Source organism: Capsicum annuum, chromosome 6 (genome assembly GCF_002878395.1).
Source record: "Capsicum annuum cultivar UCD-10X-F1 chromosome 6, UCD10Xv1.1, whole genome shotgun sequence".
Lineage (NCBI taxonomy): Eukaryota > Viridiplantae > Streptophyta > Magnoliopsida > Solanales > Solanaceae > Capsicum > Capsicum annuum.
Window position 1 is genome coordinate 90,131,042 of NC_061116.1, and position 14,630 is coordinate 90,145,671.

Genomic DNA, 14,630 nt, shown 5'->3' on the forward strand with positions numbered 1-14,630 from the left:
CATTAGGATTAGGGACATGATAATTATTGATAAATTAGGCATGAATTGGATGGGAAGCAGCTTGTGATGTACTCTTGTTCCATATGTGTGTGAGATACTACTTAGTTCTCTTTGCGTGTTGAATTCAGAACTTGCCCGATTAGTCTTTCCTAGGTTGTAGGATAGTCGGTTAGAAAAAGACGTAGGCCATTTTTGAAATGAGTCTAGTTTTAACCTAAATGACCTTGCAAGTGTGAATAAGTGTCCCTTGATTCCTATTTTGAGCCTGCATATCCTATTTTTCTTGTTATACCTTTCACCTTTACATTTTTGTTACAATGAACCTATTTTGGACCTAGTCTTCCTTGGACATTGTGCACCTCAACTTAGACAGATCCCTTAATTTAATGGTGGCTACCATAGGGGTACACTATATGAAGTTGGTATTAAGAAGGCTAAAATAAGAGAAAATATAGTAGGGTTAGGTATGGTAGTAAAAGAAAAAGAATGAAAAGAAAAATTATGAAAAAAGAGGAAAGACATAATAAAATAAACCACACCAACTTGAATCGGCAATAAAAGAATAAAAATGAGAAATAAGGGTAGAATAATAAAAAGAAATTAGTTGATGTATTGACCAAAAAGTAGGTGTAGTGCCAAGGAGTCTTAGTCACTAATATTTCTATATGTACCATACCATCCCCACGAACCTATATTACAATCTAAATAAAGTCCTATAGTGATCCAAACTTAACTGTCTAAAATCTAAGGTAAAGAAAAATAAGGGAAATCCTATGGTATTTTATGCGCATTGGTGGAACTTATATTTTAAGTATGAGTGTATCTTGACCATCCTTGGATTGACATGAATAATTTAATATTAGTGAGTGGGACTTCTTTATTGTAAAGGAACATAGGGTGTATTGCTAGCTGCTTACTTATTTGTGTAGTGTAACTTGTACATACGCATGCTTATCTTTTGCTAATGTAATTTCATATCTTGATTTCATTGTGTCACATTGTGATGCTTTAATTATACACACAGTTGGTTTTGAAGTGTTTAAATAGGAGGGGGTAATGTTTTGAGCTTAAAGTTGATTATTGGTTGTCACAAATAGCTTAGAGTTCTCCTAATTGAGCATTATTATTTTATTTTATGTCATGTTTCCTTAGGATATTCAATTGTTCTAAGTTGAGGGTGTTGATATTCTATGGTTTCATAGAACATTTGACGCTTAAAACAATAAAATACGCAAGTTACTTAGGGTTTTTTGTTAGATATGATGTGTTTTGCATTATGTTTTGTAGGAAAACATGTTTTGGAACTATTATGTAGAAAAAAAGTGGAAATAGAAGTTTTGGATAGATGAAGTGGGCACCTATGGCCCTTAAGTACTACCTCCGATGCATATGTTACAGAGTATGTGTTAGAGAAGCTGAGAAATAGAGAATTAGAAGCTGAAAAAGTTGACCCTGCCATCTACGGAGGGCACATATAGTCGTAAGTGCCACCTACGGTCCAAAGGTGCTAGAAGATGTTGCAGAGGAGAAAAATCAAAGATTTATTAAGAATATTTAGACCATGGGAACCTACATGGGACCACCTGTGGTCATAAGTGCCACCTACGGCCCTTAGGTAGCCTAGTAAGTGGCCACCGACCTCAAGTTTCCTTTTTTGTTTGGGAGTTGTTTCCTAGGGTTTCCTTGTTCTCTCTCTCTATATATACCATTTTGATGCTTTTTAGTCAAGGGTAACACTCTTGATACTTACAAGTATATATTTGATTTCAAGATTTGATTTTGATCTTGGGATTGTTTTGTTATTAATTTGTGTTGATTATTCAGTTGAAGACTTTGGGTTTTACTCATTGATTATTGTGATATTGTTTGAATGCTTTCAACCATGAATTCCTTTGATTGTTTCAGAATAATGAGAGGCTAATTCCCTTAGCTAGGGTTGTGGGAACTATGGCTGAATAAAAAAGTAGGGGAAGTGTTTAATCCTTCTATATTATTGTTGATGCATACATTATGATTTTCTTCATACTTATTGCTTTCTTAACGGTTGCAAATGTTAGGATCCATCCTATATTCAGTATAAAACTGAAAGAGAGGTAGAGATTGGGAAAAGGAGATCACATCAGTGATTTGGAGTTAATTTCCAAAATAAGGTTATATGCATTATCTACTCAAGATGATTATCAAATATCGAATCAACTTAATATCGAGAGGAGATAATTGAAATTAAGGTCCAAAGTAAGGGTTATTAAGGTGATGCTCTTAGATTGAGAGGAGCTACATAAAATTCACCAAAAGGTGCCAAGAGGTGATTGGTCATACCTAACTTACCAAATTCTACATGGGTAGTAGTTTAATAGTTGGATTGAGTATAAGATACCTACTGAGTTAGAAGACAGGGGGAACACAAGCCTAGTGTTCATATCTGGTTGTTTACAACCAAAGCATTTGAGTTTGGATATAGTTTACAATACAAATCTCCATTTACCTTCAGTACTACATATTGACTTCAGTAAATGAGAAAGATAACTCACACAGTCCCTATAGGTTCGATCCCAAACTGAGTTGGGTTACTATATTTTCCATGCCTATGTAGCCTCACTTGGAGGTGTAGCTTTGGGTGACCTCAAGAATATACCTATTTTTCCCATTGACACTTTCACTCTTACCAAACATACTCAACTCAAAGGTAGGAGTATCATTATATGTGAACACATAGTAGAAAATGGTGTTACTTAAATGAATTTAATCCAAGGTGCGCCCACATATAGAATCACTCATTGATCTATAAGAATTAAGGCCTTTATAAAGAAACAGGTGGTCACACAAGAATAAAGGGGTTATTCAAGAACGTACACCCCCTTCCTTTTGACCTTTAATCCCTCCAACAGACATACTATCATATTTCAAGAAGAGAGTTTCTCCTTCAGAAAGTGTTTCATCATACCATAGTGGATTCTTAATCACTTGGTAGTCTTCAAGAAGGGCTACACCAGCATCATGACAAGACATAAAATTATACATTTCACCTTCATTAGTCATTTCAACCTCAAACAAAGGATTATTCTTAAAATCATACTTCACTTCAAAATCTTTATAAGAAGAACACAGAATGGGATCACAATTCAGGGATTCATTATTTAGGTATAATGACTTCACTTGGCTATCTACAGGACAAACTATATTAGTTCAAACACTAAATTAAGGTTCCTTATCTTTATAATATAATTCCCCATTTAGTATGTCATCATTATGCACAAGTTTATCTATATCAATATCAATTTATAATGAAAAATCATTCAAAGCATATGTACCAACACTAGATGGACACAAATTCATTTTTCTAGAAAAATCAATTTGGTCATCAATAGGATAAACTAGTGTATCCACAGTCTCAATATCAACATAATAAAACAATGACAATAAATCACATGACAATGTACTATCATTCAAGAAATAAGTGTCAAGACTAGATAGGCATAAATTAATATTACAAGAAAAATCAAGTAGTTCATCAATAGAATTAACTAGTGCATGAACACTCTCATCAAATACATTATAACTATGTGGAAAAGAATCATGAAGCTCACATGAAAAAAAGCTATCACTTACACTCAATTGTCTAGTCACACAATGGTTTTTTATTTTCAACAAAGTGTAAAGCTTAGCTTTGTTACCAAGTAGATAAAATGAATGATTATCTTTTCCTTGGTTTTAAACATTAGAGAATAAATATTCTTTTAGGAATATGTTTAGTGTTTCGTTATTCCTTATTGATCAAGGCATCTTACTTGGCTTACTTCCAAGGATATCTGTATAAGAATCAAAATGACTTGAAAATAAAGAGAGGTTACAAAAGTTCATATAAGGTTGTGGAAACCCTCTCACATCACTCCAAAAGACACTCCATTTTCCACTCTAGTGTTGTCATATATCATACCCTTACTTCTCTCAATCTTTTCTCTTTCAATTTTATTGAATTTGGATAAGTGACAAGGATCCCTTGTGAAGGGTTTGGAGGTCCCTTCAACTATTTCTTCCACTTTGGTGTAAATGGAATGGATGTGTTGACTTGAATGTTCAACTCCTTGGTATCAATTTCATAAAGAGTAGCTTGCTTTGCCTCAAAAGTAGAATCCTTATATTCAACATCATGATGCATAATTTTCCTCCTTATAGACTTGACTTTTTCAAGTAGTTGAGAGCAATCATTTATTTTTTATGACATATTTTAAATCTTTCATCAAACTCTTCCCTTAACAAAGTGTAATCTTTCCTCAAATCAAAAATGCTTTTACTTGTATCAATTTTAATGGGGAATGTTGGAGAAAAAAGAACTATAGAATTCCTAAACACATTTGACAAGAATCCATGGTCATTATATCACACCATATATTCTCTTGATAATTCCCAAGTGACATAGGTACCTTGACTCCCCTATCAACTGAAAATCCTATTTGAGTAACAAAAGGATTTTCTTTTGGAAAGAAAGGTAAACCAAGCATAACTAACCACTAAAAGGGTTATAGAGTTGGTAGCACCATAATCATCCATCACAACATCAAGTTCCACTATCCCACAAATGATTATTTTTTTTAAAGAGCCTGTGTTTTCCAATTTAACCCGTATCTAAGAATCCATTTGTTGTTCTTTAAAAAAAAACCTTCAAATTCCAATAATGGTAGTGTATTCAAATTAACTAAAACTTAGAACAAATTCAAGATTCATACTCCAAATAGCATAGAACAAACCCAATATATTTATACCCTATATTTCCAACCAAAAGCTTTAGATCTAAAAATCAACTTCAAAACCTTTAGTTCAACACAATAAAGGTATAAAACAACTCAGAATGACTCAAAAATGAAGATCTAGACTCTATTTATTATAAACAATACAAATCTAGTATTAGAAGCCTCAAACAATACTTACATCAAAATTATTTTTGAAATTTTCCAATGTTTTTCACTATTTTTTTGAATTTTTTTAAATTTATGAACCTAGTATTGAGATGTGTAAAAGCGAAGCTGTAACATAAGCTCTGATACTAACATGGTAACAATCTCAATTGAGGGACTAAAATTGATATCAAAATAATACAAAATAAAGATAGTGGAGAAATAGAAGAAATTGAGATGAGAATAAAAGAAAAAAGGGCCAATTAAATCAATCAATCAAGGAAGAAGAGAACTTGATTTCTATTAGAATAGAGAAACTCGATTTCAATACACAAATGAGTAACTCTTGTTAAAATCAAGGTTAATAAGTTTTAGATCAACAATGGGAATCCAACCATTACTAATCTCACTAACATTATGGCTACACTAAAGAGATTCTACCCTACACTCTTAAATGAGTTTGATTTTCAATTCATTAAAGTCTAAGTAATAAAAATGGATAAGGCAACTATGTATAGTCATTGCCTTTACAAAAATGTCCCATTACAAAAATAGCCTAAAAGTGACTATTTTACAAATAACCGACAAGGGACTTTCTTTATTGCCCAAATGGTATCTTGATTGCTTGTGACCTTGTGTATTTGCTTCTTCATGCCTTCCTCTGGGCTTCAAGATATCATCCATATATTGATGACCATCCTAATATGCCCTATGCCAACCATTGTTATATCATATATAATATACCTTTTGAGATACTTCTCACAGTTGGAGAAGTGGCTTATAAGTTTTCCTTGTCACCAGACCATGTTAATGTTCATCTAACTTTTTGTGTTTCTATGATGCAATATTATAGCTCTCGATGAGTTGCATGTGCTTTGGCAGGACTCTATTATGTTGGATGAGAGATTGACCTACATGTAGGAGGCAATTTTCATATTGTCCATGGATGTTAGGTTGTTGCACACAAGGAAGATTCCAATAGTAAAGGTTAAGTGAAGACACCACCCAGTAAAAAAGGATACTTGGTATATCAGGAGAGAGATGTAGGCCCAGCATCCCTACCTGTTCAAGCCTTCAGATACATCCTAACATATTACTTTCATGGATAAAAGCCCTTTACTAGTGGCTATTGTAATGACCCTCCAGGTTATTTTTTTGCATTTCCATACTTTTTTTGTTTTTAATATATTCCTATAGCTGCTTCAAGTAATTTGTGAAGTACTAGAGTTATTGGTTTGGTTACCGGTCAGTTTGTTTAGTATTTAGATCCAATTTCCTATTTTAAAGTCTTCACTAGTAAGGACTAGTTATCGGGCATAAACTTTAGGCTAGCAACCTTGTATGCTAGTTTTGGCAGCTCCATTAGCTCTAAAACATTGATTTTAGGGTAAGTATCCCTTTAGTTTAGGTCCTAAGGATTCTAAGTTATTTTGGGCTAAGGGTTGGATTTTGGTAAAATTATCCCTAAGGTGTGGGACCCAATTTCATTGAAATTAATCCGAATGGAAAATTTAATGGTTTTATGGAGTCCTAAATAATGAATTTGATAGGGTATAATAGTTTTATTGGAAACTTAGGATTCCAAACAAATCCTAAAGTGTCGACGCAAACATGGCAAAAACCAGGTTCATCTGCTGCAAGGAGTCAATTATTGTAACTAATTAAGAAGACCTTTGGTTGCTTAATCAGTTTTTAGTGGCCAATTTATTGCTTTATTGGATAATCCAGGTCCCCACACTATCACTAAAGTGGAGGCCTTACCACTTTAGCTGGTGTCGCTTATGAAACATAATGTCCACTGAAGCAGAAGTCGACTAGATATAGATATCGTTTAAGAGACTCTTGTGCCACTTTATGGAGACTGGTTAAGCTGTCAAGTGATCCCTTAAGCGGCAGTAATAGGGAATTTATTTAAGTCCTCACAAAAATTTCTCCCATTTTCTCCAAGTCCCAAAGCATTAAATCCCTACAGTGTTTAAAAAATTCATATATTAATCAATGGGCGATGTTGGGGCATTGGTGAGATTGGGAAAGTCATTTTCTCAGCATAATCATTGTATGTTTCCATCTTCTTCTTAATTTAGCTCTTTAATTTAGCCATACATCCCTAGTTTCTTATTAGGCTGAATTGAGTATTGTGTGATCTTGGAATTTACTAATTCTTAATGGTAAATAATCCTTGATCATGGAGGGGAGTCTTGACAGTATTTTAGGATATTCTTTGGGCGTCTATGTAGGCTAGGCTTAATATTGAGCTTAATTATTGTAGTAGTATGATATTATGCTAGTTTTAGGTTAAGAAATTATGACTTAGCTTTATGTTTGGCAAATTTTTGATTATTTAGTTGGTTAGTGGATTGTAATTAGGAAAATTGGAATTAACCACCCATACCATGGGACGAATTGAAACCTCAGTCCCTAATGAGTCTTGTGTATCATGTTTTAGTATGATTTTGGAACCATAGCCTAACTTGGGATCGAAATTGCCTTACAATGGACCTCTAGGGTTAGAAGTGGACTCGTTAAACCTATTATAGAGATTACTATTATCTCTTTGTAGACTCAATATGCCTTCTCCTGCCATCCTATCAACATTCTTGGGCCTGAGGAGGATTTAGACATATTTTGACAAGTTCTAGGCTTGTACTTAGGAATTGTTACAACATATTTGATTTCAACAATTATGATATTGAAAGGGTTTTTGGATTGGCTTATTTTTAAGTGTTTTTTGCTCTTTAGTATTTTTTTATTTTTGTAGGTGTTTGGCAAGGAAAAAATGTACTTTTAAGAATTTTATTTTAGCTTAAAAAGTACAAAAAAAATCAAAAGTAGGTTGTTACCTACTTTTGGTTTTTGGCTTTTTGCTTTTAAACTCTTACAAAAAGCCATCCAAAAACTCCCTAAGATTTGTTTGAGTTCGACATCTATGATGATATTAGTTTTGGTCAAATTTTGGTATTCATGATATTATTTCCAATTCAACTCTAGCATCTGAGATACTATTTTCAGTTTGAGTCTGTTGTTGAGAGATTAGTTATGTTGGTTATAGAATTCTTAGAGTCCGTTGTTTATTGAATGGAAAGATCCATAATTATGATTTTAAGGTTTGAATTATTTATGGGTGGTATGGTGTGTATTTCTTTTTTAGTTGCATCAATTAGATTTATGGGTGCCCGATTGGGTTATTTATTTTTTTTATGACTTCTAATCTTATGAAGCCCAATTAGGTTGTAGTTATTTATGTTCTATTTGCTATTATTTACACAAATTATTTACTTTGAGTATATGGAGTAGTATTTTAGGATTTCCCTTATACTTTTCTTTAGTTTACCATCTCGTATCTAATTATACTTATATGATGATTTAGCTCAGTCAGCCGATGATGCTTCTAGTATTCGTTGCTTTGATACTTATACTACACATTGATATCCTTTTCTAATGCAAATTCAAGTATTATTTTTCACCATTGACATGTATTAGTATTAGTTAGAGTTTTGAGATAGATTAATCTTTCAAAAATGAAACTAACTATCTTTCCTTCTTCTATATTGGATGTTCTTTTATTTAGTAATTTTATATATCTGACGCTCATTACTCCTGTCATTTTTCTAAAGGATCTTCTACCTACCTTACTATTTCATTGGATGTTTTAAATTTTCTCCTTAATATCTCTAGTTATGTTATCGCTCTTATATTTTATTGCTTGTGATCAAGTTATCATGTAATTTCAGTATCTATTTTAGTTTCCATAAATTAGCCATTACCTTACATTTTGGGCTATTATTTGGCTTACCTACTAGCGGGTTAAAGTAGGTGCAATAATTACTCATGAATTTGGGTCGTGAAAGATTTGTAAGGTTACCCTTCGCGGCCATTTTATTCAATGATACATGTGTTTGTAGGAAAACCATCATGGGTTAGTTATAAGCCCTCTTGGGTAAATATTTGTACCTCTTCAACATCTTCACTTTAGTATCCTAAGACATGACACGCTATACGTGGGGAGAATCGATCACATTCGAAGGTATTGTCCTAACTATTTATCTACATGATAGTTCACTCAACAACCAATTTGTAGTTTTAGTTCCAGCAGGTCATGGTGATGCAAGATATTGTAAGGGTTATCCACGTAGTGTGCATGATCATCATTACAGGGAAGAATGGCTACCAACCCAACTATGGTGGAGGATAAGTTTGTCAAAGTGGCACTTAGGCTGGTTTAGGTGGTAGTCAAAGTGGTGATAAACCTCAATTTTTTCTTATTCTAGACCTTCTTAAAGTTTGATCTTCTAATGTTGTGGTCGTATGCTCTATTCTTATATATGATTATATGGCTTCTACATTGTTTAATCTCAGGTCTACCTTCTTTTATTTTTTTGAGAAATTTGACTTAGGTTGGGATTTAAAATAGGAATTTCTTGATACTTTTATGTATGTGTATGTAACGATGGAGTATATTTTAATACAAGACGAATTGGATCCATTCATGAGGGATATATGCTTAAAGGACAACACTTAAGGAACCAAGACTTGGTCATTCTCGGGATGCAAGTATTTGATTGGAGGATAGCTTGGTATATCTGTTGGTTGCTCCATGAGGCCATCTAGAAACATTGTGTTTGGAAGATAACTTGGAGCGAAGGAGGTTTGTTGCCAAAGGTGTTTGGGTCACTTTATGCCCATAGTCTGAAGTGTTTTTCATTTGGTTAACATTTTGGTCCAATTAGCATGATGTTTTTCGTTTGGGTCATTTTGGATCCAATTATCATTTAGGGTCACCTTTTGAGACCAATAGTAATAAATAAACTAGGCTATAAAGAGGTAGTCATCTCCTAGAGTTAGGGTTTAGATGATTTTTGATGAAAAATGCACATGAGAGCCTTTTTAAAAAGCTTATTGGGAGCTTTGAGTGTTTGTGTAGAAACATTGGTTGTGATGGTTCAACATCCCTCTTAGTATTCATATGATTTAGGTGTTTGTGTAGGATAGTTGATTAAGGGCCTGGATTTAATATATCGTGGTTTGTTTTTGATTCATTTACGTGTGTCTATTTTCTATCCTTTACTTTCCTTGTTTTGTTTCCATTGTTTTCTTTATTTGGGCATCTTTGTATTTGTGTTTTCATTTCATAGTTTTCTCATGTATCATGTGTTATTAGACCCAATCTTGGATTCCTTCCCACAAATTCAATCTTGGGTATGTTATTGAAGAAAATTCAATAAATCAGAAAAGAGTACTATTCAAATTTTTGGGTCTAGTCTAAATTTGAGTTTTTGTTCTGGTTTCTTGAGTTTCTAGTACTACATTCTTTTTTCCTAGAACTATTTGAATCAAAATATCAGTTTTGAGCTTAATCAAAGCTAACTCGAAGGTTCTAACATTATTGAAAGCTTGATTTTGAAGAAATTTGAAGTGGGTATTGAAATCTTAAATTTCTAGTTGAGATTTTGAGCTTATGATTTCTTGGGTTCTATTCGGAAGTTTGAAAGGAGCTTGAATTTCAAATTTCATCGAATTTCAAGTTTGTTTGCTAATGGGCTAATTTTTGAATTTGCTCGTATTCTTGATGATGTACATGACTTAAAGAAGGAAGATTGTTCAAACAGGTGTGCTTGATCAACATAATAGAAAGAGAAGGCAAGCAAAAGTTTTAGTACAAAAGCATATCCAAATAGCCGAAGGAATATTCCGGGAGAGAGAAGCAAAAAGGGCCCAGAAAGGGGGAAATTCGACCTTTTCCAAGTGTCCAAGAGGCATCTACACCCCATCTACTCAAGAAGGTCATGAGCAGGTCACAAAGGGAAGTTTTGGGTTTGATCTACCTAAAATGCACCATACTTTATAGAGGCCTTAAAAATTCAAGTCAAAATCTTTGAAACCCGACATATTGCTAACATATATCCAACAATATATTATCAATTAGCTTGGCAAGTACAAAATCATGAAACAACCCTAGCCATGCCAAGTGACCAAACCTCATTGTCCTTCACCAAAAATACCACCAATAGTACCACTCTAGGCATACAACTCTTAAGGAAATTATCTAGTGAGGAATTTCTCACAACTTTCCTAGTTCATGGGTTAATGGATATATGAAGTTGAGATCTATTCTTACCGTCTCCAATATTTTTACCGTATCTAAGTTACTAAACCTTATCACATATATTTTCTTGTCCGCATATTTTTCCCTGCGGATACATATTCGTGAGAAGAAAAGTCAGACCCGGCACATATTAAGCACTTCCTTAAAGGATCGATGAGAGAAAATGATTGGGTACAACAATTTAATCATTAGGGAAGCACCGTACACTTGTTCAAATGTCCTGTTACACAACATTATCCATGGGTTAGCAACTGTGACTGTATGAAATACGATGGGGACCGACCATAGGATTATGTTGATAGTAGAGACGAGAAACTATGGAATGAGTATTGGGACTAGTAATTCAAAAAACTCCATTACCAAAACTCAAAACCTCCCATTCCATTCAACGAATTCCTTTTACAAACTCTCACCACCCATATACCTACCAACCACCCAAAATAAATAACATAGCCTAGAATCCAAATATCCTACAGTGACTGAGCATCTAACCCATTTTCCAAACTCCTAAAAATATTAGAAAAAAGATGATAGACTATCCAGTCTGATACATGTCCGCACGAAACTTCAATACCATCCCTTATTGACCAGCAACAAAGAGAAATAGCATCACTTAATGAAAAGATTACTCTGTTAAGAAAAGTTTAGTAGGAATCAAACCTTTCTATATTCCAAATGAAAATAAAAAGAACCCATGGTAGACTACAAGAAACTCGAATGGATGCAAGGTCAAGTAAAAAAGATGAGGGTTCAATATGATGCTTCTCTATGACAGGATGACATCTTCTCACATATAGATCCTATTGTCCAAATAGTGACCTAGAAATCTAAAATGAAGTGCCACCAGATGAAGATTGGGAATCCATCGAGCAATTTCTCCTCAATGACGACCACGCTTGTCTAAGAATCCCCTGGACTGATTATCCGACCATACCAGATCAGGATATCCCAGATCTTGATGCAGTAGGTACTAGAAAGCATAATGCTAAATAATCCCGAGATGACCATGTTGATGAATATTTGAAATCCACTGATGTCTTTAATAATATTGACCCAGAGGGAGAAGAACAATAATATAACATGAATACTCCTACTTAGTTAGGTGATCTGACAAACATGATTATCTCAAGTTGTGATCCAGATTACTTTCTTCTCAATGATAATGAAAAAAAACATTGGCATGATTACCACCACTAAAGATAATCCAAATTCTAAGCCATATGGGTCTCCCCAGCTCTTAAAGTATCAAGCAAGTCATAAGTGGTATATAAAGTTCTGGCAAGCTAAGAAGCAAAAGCCACCAGATAAAAAAATCTACAGGCAGCAAAACCATGAAGAGAAACTCAGGAAAGGATAAGTGTTTTATCTTCCATAATAGAGGAAACTTTGAAAAGTCATGTCCTAGGTCAAAGAAGGGCAAAAGGGTGGCTTAATCTATAGAGGAAGCAATGTCTATTCAGCTCCCAACCAAACATAAAACTCTCCATAGCCCTAATCTAATGTCGAATAGCACTCTTAGATATGCTTGCAACATAGACAAAGAAATTTCCGAAGATATTCATTATCTCTTCATTGATGGGAAACCTTAACCCCTAATTATTAATGACTACCTGGAGAAGGTATCATCGCACATCAATAAAATTAAATTGATTTCGATAGTAAAACTGATGGATGAGATCAATATGCTTATAGAGGGAATCAACATGATCTCTGAGCTAGAAATACGTTATTTCAAACTCAAAATATATCTATTCAAATGGGGAAAACCCCTTCAGGTCATTGCCTACATGAATACTGAAGAAGTAGTCTTAATACTAAATCATGAAAGGGTTTGACCTATTTGAATAGATATATCTTGGGTTTTACTTGAGGCATTTCTAGCTCAAAGATATTACTAATTTCCTCTATGAGCATGTTGATCTCATCCATAAATTTCATTATCTAATTGAATTCATTTTCATTGATGGGCGATAATACCTTCTCCACTAGTCGTTGATAATAAAAGGTTGAAGTTGGCCATCAAGGAAAGAAAATTTAATTAGACAATAAAACTAATAGATGAGATCAACATACTCATACAGGGAATCAACATGACATGGATACAATGGGGCATGAACCCTACTAGTAATATTAACTATGTACATAATAATAAATCTCCAAACGTTCAAATATAATAGGTATTTCATGACCATATAGGAAGAATGACATACAAAATTAATGGCTTGAAGGTCAGATCGACTTGGTTGATGGTAATTAGGCTAGTGGTTTTTCTATTGTCTCTGAGTAGGACACGATCTAGATTTGAGAGAGGTCACTCACAACTTGAAATGATCATGTTTCCCAAATCTATTGACAAAGTATGAGAATTTATTTCATACTAATGCTTCTCTTCTTTAAGGTTATCAATGTCGTTACTGTCATTTAGAAATTTCTCGATAGGGACATCTTAGAATTGCAGAGGAGTATGACCCCTTGTTCCTATTAGATTCAACTCTGGGATGGCCTATTCTTGCATGGTTGGATCATTGCTCAAGAAGATCTCAGTACATACGTGGTCATCATTGAGAAGACTGATGAGAGGTGATTTTATCACTTATTTGCACTCATTTTTCGTGCATATTTCCTCGTTCTAAGTAAATAAATAAGACATATTTGTGGTTAAATTTAGTAATATCCACTCTTTATAGACCTAAAGTTGAGAAGATCAAAAGATGTGGATTGAAGCATAAAATGTTCAAAAGAGAGCAAGAAAAGTACAACTGAAGACTTAGAGCAGAAGCTCCTCAGGTATCGTGATCACGGTGGTCAAGAAAAAGTATTTCAACCATGGTCGCTGATGTTAATTGTCGTTGTGTTTCTATAATTATATCTAAACTTGCACGATCATAGTCTAGCAGAGAAAAGTAGCACAAGGGAAAATCTATAAATACACATACTAATCCTAAATTGAACAAAATGACCCCAAACCTTGATTTGAAAACATTCCATCTTTCCAATTTTTAGGTTTTAGCTCTAGAATTCATAGCCTCCATTTTTGGAGAAGAAAATTTTGTATAAATTTTGGGTGACAAATACATCGAAGACTTTCTAAGAGAAAGATTTGCTCACTTCCATTGTTGATATTACAGGAGATCCATGTTTGAAGCAACATTCTCTTAGTTCTTCAACAAGTTAATTCAATGGAGATTATGGGTTATATATGTTTATTTAGCTTATGTATAGCTAAATCACCCTCTTAGGGTTATTTGTGAATAGGGGTTTAAGTATGTGTGGGTTGTTATTGTTAAAATCTATTTGGTAATGCATGTTTATAGTTTTTATCATTGATATGCTATTTTGGGTTAGGATTTGGAAGGTGAAAGCCCTAAATACCCATATAGTTTTGATGAGTGAAAGCTCCATTATCTAGAAAGTTCATGGCAATCTTTAAAAGAAGGGTTTTGGGTGAGCTTTAGGTATCCATATCTTCCTTGAAAGAGGGATACAAAGACCAGAGCAACGATAGACATTTATGTGTTTAGTTTTCTAAATTTTTACTATCTTAGACATAAGGGTGAATATGAAATTGAATATAATATGGGTATCATCCTTTAAATAGGGATGCCTAAATTGAGGTTGTGGTTATAAATTTT